Source organism: Salvelinus alpinus, chromosome 2 (assembly GCF_045679555.1).
Source record: "Salvelinus alpinus chromosome 2, SLU_Salpinus.1, whole genome shotgun sequence".
Lineage (NCBI taxonomy): Eukaryota > Metazoa > Chordata > Actinopteri > Salmoniformes > Salmonidae > Salvelinus > Salvelinus alpinus.
In genome coordinates, this window is record NC_092087.1 from 120,774,413 (window position 1) to 120,784,334 (window position 9,922).

The following is a 9,922-nucleotide window of genomic DNA, read 5'->3' on the forward strand; positions in this document are numbered from 1 at the left end:
CAAATTTCTTGTTAACAAACTACAGTTTTGGCAAGTCTGGTAAGACATCTACTTTGTGCATGACACAAGTAATTTTTCCAACAATTGTTTACAGACAGATTATTTCACTGTATCACAATTCCAGTGGGTCAGAAGTTTACATACACTAAGTTGTCTGTGCCTTTAAACAGCTTGGAAAATTCCAGAAAATGATGTCATGGATTTAGAAGCTTCTGATAGGCTAATTGACATAATTTGAGTCAATTGGAGGTGTATCTGTGGATATATTTCAAGGCCTACCTTCAAAGTCAGTGCCTCTTTGCTTGACATCATGGGAAAATCAAAAGAAATCGGCCAAGACCTCAGAAAAATAATTGTAGACCTCCACAGTCTGGTTCATCCTCGGGAGCAATTTCTAAACGCCTGAAGGTACCACGTTCATCTGTAAAAATATAGTACGCAAGTATAAACACCATGGGACCACACAGTCGTCATACTGCTCAGGAAGGAGACGTGTTCTGTCTCCTAGAGATGAACGTACTTTGGTGCGAAAAGTGCAAATCAATCCCAGAACAACAGCAAAGGACCTTGTGAAGATGCTGGAGGAAACAGGTACAAAAGTATCTATATCCACAGTAAAACGAGCCCTATATCGACATAAGCTGAAAGGCCGCTGAGCAAGGAAGATGCCACTGCTCCAAAACCACCATAAAAAAGCCAGACTACGGTTTGCAACTGCACATGGGGACAAAGATCGTACATTTTGGATAAATGTCGCCTGGTCTGATGAAACAAAAATAGAACTGTTTGGCCATAATGACCATTGTTATGTTTGGAGAAAAAAGGGGGATGCTTGCAAGCCGAAGAACACCATGCCAACCGTGAAGCACGGAGGGGTGGCAGCATCGTGTTGTGGGGGTGCTGTGCAGCAGGAGGGACTGGTGCACTTCACAAAATAGATGGCATCATGAGGTAGGAAAATGATGTGGATATATTGAAGCAACATCTCAAGACATCAGTCAGGAAGTTAAAGCTTGGTCGCAAATGGGTCTTCCAAATGGACAATGACCCCAAGCATACTTCCAAAGTTGTGGCAAAATGGCTTAAGGACAACAAAGTCAACATATTGGAGTGGCCATCACAAAGCCCTGACCTTCAATCCCATAGAACATTTGTGGGCAGAGCTGAAAAAGCGTGTGCGAGCAAGGATGCCTACAAACCTGACTCCGTTACACCAGCTCTGTCAGGAAGAATGGGCCAAAATTCACCCAACTTATTGTGGGAAGCTTGTGGAAGGCTACCCGAAATGTTTGACCCAAGTTAAACAATTTAAAGGCAATGCTACCAAATACTAATTGAGTGTATGTAAACTTCTAACCCACTGGGAATGTGATGAAAGAAAAGCTGAAATAAATCATTCTCTTTACTATTATTCTGACATTTCACATTCTTAAAATGAAGTGGTGATCGTAACTGACCTAAGACAGGGTATATTTATTAGGATTAAATGTCAGGAATTGTGAAAAACTGAGTTTAAATGTATTTGGCTAAGGTGTATGTAAACTTCCGACTTCAACTCAACTCAAATCAAATCAAATTTTATTTGTCACATACACATGGTTAGCAGATGTTAATGCGAGTGTAGCGAAATGCTTGTGCTTCTAGTTCCGACAATGCAGTAATAACCAACAAGTAATCTAACCTAACAATTCCACAACTACTACCTTATACACACAAGTGTAAAGGGATAAAGAATATGTACATAAAGATATATGAATGAGTGATGGTACAGAACGGCATAGGCAAGATGCAGTAGATGGTATAGAGTACGGTATATACATATGAGATGAGTACTGTAGGGTATGAAAACATATTAAGTGGCATAGTTTAAAGTGGCTAGTGATACATGTATTACATAAAGATGGCAAGATGCAGTAGATGATATAGAGTACAGTATATACATATACATATGAGATGGGTAATGTAGGGTATGTAAACATTATATTAAGTGGCATTGTTTAAAGTGGCTAGTGATACATTTTTACATAATTTCCATAAATTCCCATTATTAAAGTGGCTGGAGTTGAGTCAGTATGTTGGCAGCGGCCACTAAATGTTAGTGGTGGCTGTTTAACAGTCTGATGGCCTTGAGATAGAAGCTGTTTTTCAGTCTCTCGGTCCCTGCTTTGATGCACCTGTACTGACCTCGCCTTCTGGATGATAACGGGGTGAACAGGCAGTGGCTCGGGTGGTTGTTGTCCTTGATGATCTTTATGGCCTTCCTGTGACATCGGGTGGTGTAGGTGTCCTGGAGGGCAGGTAGTCTGTCGGTGATACAGCCCGACAGGATGCTCTCGATTGTGCATCTGTAGAAGTTTGTGAGTGCTTTTGGTGACAAGCTGAATTTCTTCAGCCTCCTGAGGTTGAAGAGGCGCTGCTGCACCTTCTTCACAACGCTGTCTGTGTGGGTGGACCAATTCAGTTTGTCCGTGATGTGTACACCGAGGAACTTAAAACTTTCCACCTTCTCCACTACTGTCCCGTCGATGTGGATAGGGGGGTGCTCCCTCTGCTGTTTCCTGAAGTCCACAATCATCTCCTTTGTTTTGTTGACGTTGAGTGTGAGGTTATTTTCCTGACACCACACTTCGAGGGCCCTCACCTCCTCCCTGTAGGCCGTCTCGTCGTTGTTGGTAATCAAGCCTACCACTGTAGTGTCATCCGCAAACTTGATGATTGAGTTGGAGGCGTGCATGGCCATGCAGTCGTGGGTGAACAGGGAGTACAGGAGAGGGCTCAGAACGCACCCTTGTGGGGCCCCAGTGTTGAGGATCAGCGGGGTGGAGATGTTGTTACCTACCCTCACCACCTGGGGGCGGCCCGTCAGGAAGTCCAGGACCCAGTTGCACAGGACGGGGTCGAGACCCAGGGTCTCGAGCTTGATGACGAGTTTGGAGGGTACTATGGTGTTAAATGCTGAGCTGTAGTCGATGAACAGCATTCTCACATAGGTATTCCTCTTGTCCAGATGGGTTAGGGCAGTGTGCAGTGTGGTTGCGATTGCGTCGTCTGTGAACCTATTGGGTCGATAAGCAAATTGGAGTGGGTCTAGGGTGTCAGGTAGGGTGGAGGTGATATGGTCCTTGACTAGTCTCTCAAAGCACTTCATGATGACGGAAGTGAGTGCTACGGGGCAGTAGTCGTTTAGCTCAGTTACCTTAGCTTTCTTGGGAACAGGAACAATGGTGGCCCTCTTGAAGCATGTGGGAACAGCAGACTGGGATAAGGATTGATTGAATATGTCCTTAAACACACCAGCCAGCTGGTCTGCGCATGCTCTGAGGACGCGGCTGGGAATGCCGTCTGGGCCTGCAGCCTTGCGAGGGTTAACACGTTTAAATGTTTTACTCACCTTGGCTGCAGTGAAGGAGAGCCCGCAGGTTTTGGTAGCGGGCCGTGTCAGTGGCACTGTATTGTCCTCAAAGCGAGCAAAAAAGTTATTTCGTCTGTTTGGGAGCAAGACATCCTGGTCCGCGACGGGGCTGGTTTTCTTTTTGTTATCCGTGATTGACTGTAGACCCTGCCACATACCTCTTGTGTCTGAGCTGTTGAATTGCGACTCTACTTTGTCTCTATACTGGGACTTAGCTTGTTTGATTGCATTGCGGAGGGAATAGCTACACTGTTTGTAGTCGGTCATGTTTCCGGTCACCTTGCCCTGGTTAAAAGCAGTAGTTCGCGCTTTCAGTTTCACGCGAATGCTGCCATCAATCCACGGTTTCTGGTTTGGGAATGTTTTAATCGTTGCTGTGGGTACGACATCGTCAATGCACTTTCTAATGAACTCGCTCACCGAATCAGCGTATTCGTCAATGTTGTTGTTGGACGTAATGCGGAACATATCCCAATCCACGTGATCAAAGCAGTCTTGAAGCATGGAATCAGATTGGTCGGACCAGCGTTGAACAGACCTGAGCGCGGGAGCTTGCTGTTTTAGTTTCTGTTTGTAGGCTGGAAGCAACAAAATGGAGTCGCGGTCAGCTTTTCCGAAAGGAGGGCGGGGGAGGGCCTTATATGCGTCGCGGAAGTTAGTATAACAATGATCCAAGGTTTTACCAGCCCTGGTAGCACAATCGATATGCTGATAGAATTTAGGTAGTTTTGTTTTCAGATTAGCCTTGTTGAAATCCCCAGCTACGATGAATGCAGCCTCAGGGTGTGTGGTTTCCAGTTTACATAAAGTCAGATAAAGTTCATTCAGGGCCATCGATGTGTCTGCTTGGGGGGGAATATATACGGCTGTGATTATAATCGAAGAGAATTCCCTTGATAGATAATGCGGTCGACATTTGATTGTGAGGAATTCTAAATCAGGTGAACAGAATGACTTGAGTTCCTGTATGTTGTTATGATCACACCACGTCTTGTTAATCATAAGGCATACACCCCCGCCCCTCTTCTTACCAAAAATATGTTTGTTTCTGTCTGCGCGACGCGTGAAGAAACCAGCTGGCTGCACCGACTCCGTTAGCGTCTCTCGAGTGAGCCATGTTTCCGTGAAGCAAAGAACGTTACAATCTCTGATGTCTCTCTGGAATGTTACCCTTGCTCGGATTTCATCAACCTTGTTGTCAAGAGACTGGACATTGGCGAGTAGTATGCTAGGGAGTGGAGCGCGATGTGCCCGTCTCCGAAGCCTGACCAGAAGACCGCTTCGTTTGCCCCTTTTACGGCGTCGTTGTTTAGGGTCGCAGGCTGGTATCAGATCCATTGTACTGGGTGGAAGGCAAAACACAGGATCCGCTTCGGGAGAGTCATATTCCTGGTTGTAACGATGGTGAGTTGACGTTGCTCTTATATTCAGTAGTTCCTCCCGACTGTATGTAATGAAACCTAAGATTACCTGGGGTACCAATGTAAGAAATAACACATGAAAAAACAAAATACTGCATATTTTTCTAGGAACGCGAAGCGAGGCGGCCATCTCTGTCGGCGCCGTAATTTTGCACACTGTGTGTGTTTGTGTGTGTATATATATATATAGTGCCTTTGGAAAGTATTCAGGCCCCTTGACTTTTTCCAATTTTTTTTACATTACATCCTTATTATAAAATGGATTTAAAAAATAATCCTCAGCAATCTACACATAATGCCCCATAATGACATAGCAAAACAAGGATTTTTGCAAATGTATTAAAAATAAAAAAACAGAAATACCATATTTACATAAGTATTCAGACCCTTTGCTATGAGACTCAAAATTGAGCTCAGGCGTATCCTGTTTCCATGGATCATTCTTGAGATGTTTCTACAACTTGATTGGAGTCCACCTGTCTATCTAAGGTCCCATCGTCGACTTTGCACGTCAGAGAAAAAATCAAGCCATGAGGTTGAAGGAATTGTCCGTAGAGCTTTGAAGCAGGATTGTGTCGAGGCACAGATCTGGGGAAGGATACCAAAAAATGTCAGCAGCATTGAAGGTCCCCAAGAACACAGTGGCCTCCATCATTCTTAAATGGAAGAAGTTTGAAACCACCAAGACTTTTCCTAGAGCTGGCCGCCCGGCCAAACTGAGCTATCGGGGGGAGAAGGGCCTTGGTCAGGGAGGTGACCAAGAACCCGATGGTCACTCTGACCGAGCTTTAGAGTTCCTCTGTGGAGATGGGAGAACCTCCCAGAAGGACAACCATCTCTGCAGCATACCACCCATCGAGCCTTTATGGTAGAGTGCCAGACAGAAACCACTCAGTAAAAGGCACATGACAGCCCATTTGGAGTTTGCCAAAAGGCACCTAAAGACTCTCAGATCCTGAGAAACAAGATTCTTTGGTCTGCTGAAACCAAGATGAAACTCTTTGGCCTGAATGCCAAGTGTAACGTCTGGAGGAAACCTGGCACAATCCCTACGGTGAAGCAAGGTGGTGGCAGCATCATGCTGCGGGGATGTTTTTCAGCGGCAGGGACCGGGAGACTAGTCAGGATCGAGGCAATGATGAAAAGAGCAAAGTACACAGAGATCCTTGATGAAAACTTGTTCCAGAGTGCTCAGGACCTTAGAATGGGGCGAAGGTACACCTAACAACAGGACAACAACACTAAGCACACAGCCAAGACAACGCAGGAGTGGCTTCGTGACAAGTCCCTGAATATCCTTGAGCGGCCCAGCCAGAGCCCAGACTTGAACCTGAACGAACATCTCTGGAGAGACCAGAAAATAGCTGTGCAACAACGCTCCCCATCCAACCTGACAGAGCTTGAGAGGATCTGCAGAGAAGAATGGGAGAAACTCCCCAAATACAGGAGCCCGACCTCACTAATTCTCTTGTGGCTAAATGGAAGCAAGTCCTCGCAGCAATTTCCCAACATCTAGTGGAAAGCCTCCCCAGAAGAGTGGAGGCTGTTATAGCAGCAAAAGGGGGACCAACTCCATATTAATGCCCATGATTTTGGAATGAGATGTTCGACGAGCAGGTGTCCACATACTTTTGGTCATGTGGTCTATCATCCTGATCCTGCTGCCATCTACTGCAGACATACCAGAGAGGACTTGGTTGACTTCACTTAACAATGTCTATTGTTCTTGTTCTTCTTGTTGGCGTTCATTACGACTATTCCTCTGGTAAAAAGCAAATCCCAGTGAGATGGTGATGCCTAGGACGGTGCAACCTTGCATGATGGTGAAGGGATTATCATGTGATAACTAGGAGGGAGTTATCACATGATAGTCCCCAGGTTCTAGGGCCTTATTGCTTTTATAAAACTGCCGCCAAACATGTTCATTTAAATATTAATGACATTGTTTCATCAACAATATTGCATTCGTAAGTTGTGACCCAAGCGGGCTGGTCGTTAGTTCTTTCTCATGTTTTGACCCAGTCGTTAATTCTAATCACTCTATTCATTCTATTCATTGCTATGCTAAACAAATCATTGGTATGTAGCTACCTGGCAGAAAATCAATGATAATGAGAGATGAGAGAACGTCAATAAATCATTATTTAAGAAATATCCAATAGGTCTACATAGGCAACAACTACTATGGTTTGCGAGTCCGAGCTAACTAAGCTAGTTGGTGATGTTAACAGGGACGTTTCTGATCTCCTGAGGCTGCCCAAACATGAACCCCCTCCCTCTCTCATGTTCCTCTCGATATGGTCTTTGTGGTTCTTGGTTTGCTTGTTGTACGTCGTTATAGCATACTTCATATTGTCTATATTTTTTTATGCAGAATGAGTCGTGCTTTAAATCTCTGTTTCCCTCATTGCCTCTCCTCCCAAAGTGGAGTTGCCTATCGAACCACACATTTTTGACGAGCTCCGCAAGTGTGTCTGGGTCTACTGCACTGGAATTGTTGATCTTCTCATAGTCCTGATGGCTGCATGATGTTGTATTTTGTCCTTCCCCTGTCGCCGCATCTGCTTAACTTTGTGGACGTCGTGAACTCCGAGTCTTTCATTAGGAAAGGCTTAGAGGAGGGTCATTGATGTAACGGTTCAACCCGGCACGAAGACCCGTGAAGCTGCTCAGCCTGTACACTTCACCCTTAGCATTCCTCACACTCCCATAAAACTCCTGAAGGATAGCATTTAACCCTTCCTTTGTTGTTGTCTCATACTTGTTAGTTGTTATTTGGGCATTGTCGCCTCCTCCCTTGTCCTGTTCCCACCACTCTGTAAAATCCATGTCTCCCCAAAGATTAAAATGTATGTTGATATATATATATACACAGCGCTGTGAAAAAGATTTTGACCCCTTCCTGATTTCTTATTTTTTTGCACATTTGTCACACTTAAATGTTTCAGATCAAACAAATTTAAATATAACCCCAAGTTAACACAAAATGCAGTTAAGTGATGATTTTAGTTATTAAAGGGAAAAAAGCTATCCAAACCTTCATGGCCCTATGTGAAAAAGTAATTGCCCCCTAAACCTAATAACTGGTTGTGCCACCCTCAGCAGCAACAACTTCAATCAAGCGTTTGCGATAACTGGCAATGAGATTTCACATCGCTGTGGAGGAATTTTGGCCCACTCTTCTTTGCAGAACTGTTTTAATTCAGCCACATTGGAGGGTTTTCGAGCATGAACCACCTTTTAAAGGTCACGCCACAACATCTCAATCGGATTCAAGTCCGGACTTTGACTAGGCCACTCCAAAACCTTCATTTTGTTTTTTTTGTAAGCAATTCAGAGGTGGACTTGCTGGTGTTATGGATCATTGTCCTGCTGCAGAACCCAACTGTGCTTCAGCTTGAGGTCACGAACTGATGGCTGGACATTCTCCTTCAGGATTTTTTGGTAGAGAGCAGAATTCATTGTTCCATCAATCACAGCAAGTCATCCAGGTCCTGAAGCAGCAAAGCAGCCCCAGACCATCGCACCATCACCACCACCACCACCATCACTACCACCACCATCACTACCACCACCATATTTGACTGTTGGTATGATGCTCTTTTTCTGAAATGCTGTGTTACTTTTACGCCAGATGTAACGGGACGCACACCTTCCAAAAATGTCTCGTCAGTCCACAGAATATTTTCCCAAAAGTATTTTTGCCAAAAGTGAGACGAGCCTTTATGTTATTTTTGGTCAGCAATGGTTTTCGCCTTGGAACTCTTCCATGGATGCAATCTTTGCCCAGTCTCTTTCTTATGGTTGAGTCATGAACACTGACCTTAACTGAGGCAAGTGAGGCCTGCAGTTCTTTAGATGTTGTTGTGGGTTCTTTTGTGACCTCTTGGATGAGTCGTCGCTGCGCTCTTGGGGTAATTTTGGTAGGCCGGCCACTCCTGGGAAGGTTCACCACTGTTCCAAATTTTCTCCATTTGTGGATAATGGCTCTCACCGTGGTTCGCTGGAGTCCCAAAGCTTTAGAAATGGCTTTGTAACCCTTTCCAGACTGATAGATGTCAATTGCTTTGTTTCTCATCTGTTCCTGAATTTCTTTGGATTGCGGCATGAGGTCTTGCTTTTTGAGATCTTTTGGCCTACTTCACCTTGTCAGACAGGTTCTATTTAAGTGATTTCTTGATTCAACAGGTCTGGCAGTAATCAGGCCTGTGTGTGGCTAGTGAAATTGAACTCAGCTTTCCAAAAATGTGATTAACCACAGTAAATTCATGATTTAACAAGGGGGGGGGGGGCAATTACTTTGTCCCATAGTGCCATGAAGGTTCGGATAGCTTTTTCCCCGTATAAAGTAAAATGATCACTTAAAAAACGCATTTTGTGTTTACTTGGGTTATCTTTGTGTAATATTGAAATTTGTTTGATGATCTGAAACATTTAAATGTGACAAATGTGCAAAAAAATAAGAAATCAGGAAGGGGGCTAATACTTTTTCACAGCACTGTAAATGTATAATATTTTTGTAGGCTAGTAGCCACACTTCGCTGGTTAATGAATTAATTGAATTCTGAGTGTTTACGGTTCCCATCCGGACAAAATGAATGCATATGTGAGGATGCTGTTCATTGACTGGATAATGGCCTTCAATACCATAGCGCCCTCTAAGCTCACCACAAAGCTCACGGCCCTGGGTCTGAACTGGGTCCTCAACTTCCTGACAGGCCGCACCCAGATGGTGAAGGTAGGCAGCATTACCTCCTCGACACTGATTCTCAACACGGGGGCCCCACAAGGGTGCGTCCTCAGTCCCTTCCTGTCTTCTCTGTATACCCACGACTGTGTGGCCTCACACAGTTCCAACTCCATCATCAAGTTTGCTGACAACACAACAGTAGTAGGCCTGATTATCAACAACGACAAGATGGCCTACAGGGAGGAGGTAGGGACTCTGACGGCATGATGCATGCATCTTCTGGTGACACCATAGGTTACCAACGAGGAGGTGAACACTGAGGTAAGAAATAAGAGCCATCTGAAAAGGTATATTATTATGATAGTCTTTGAATGCAATTTCAAGCAACCCTGCAGCTTA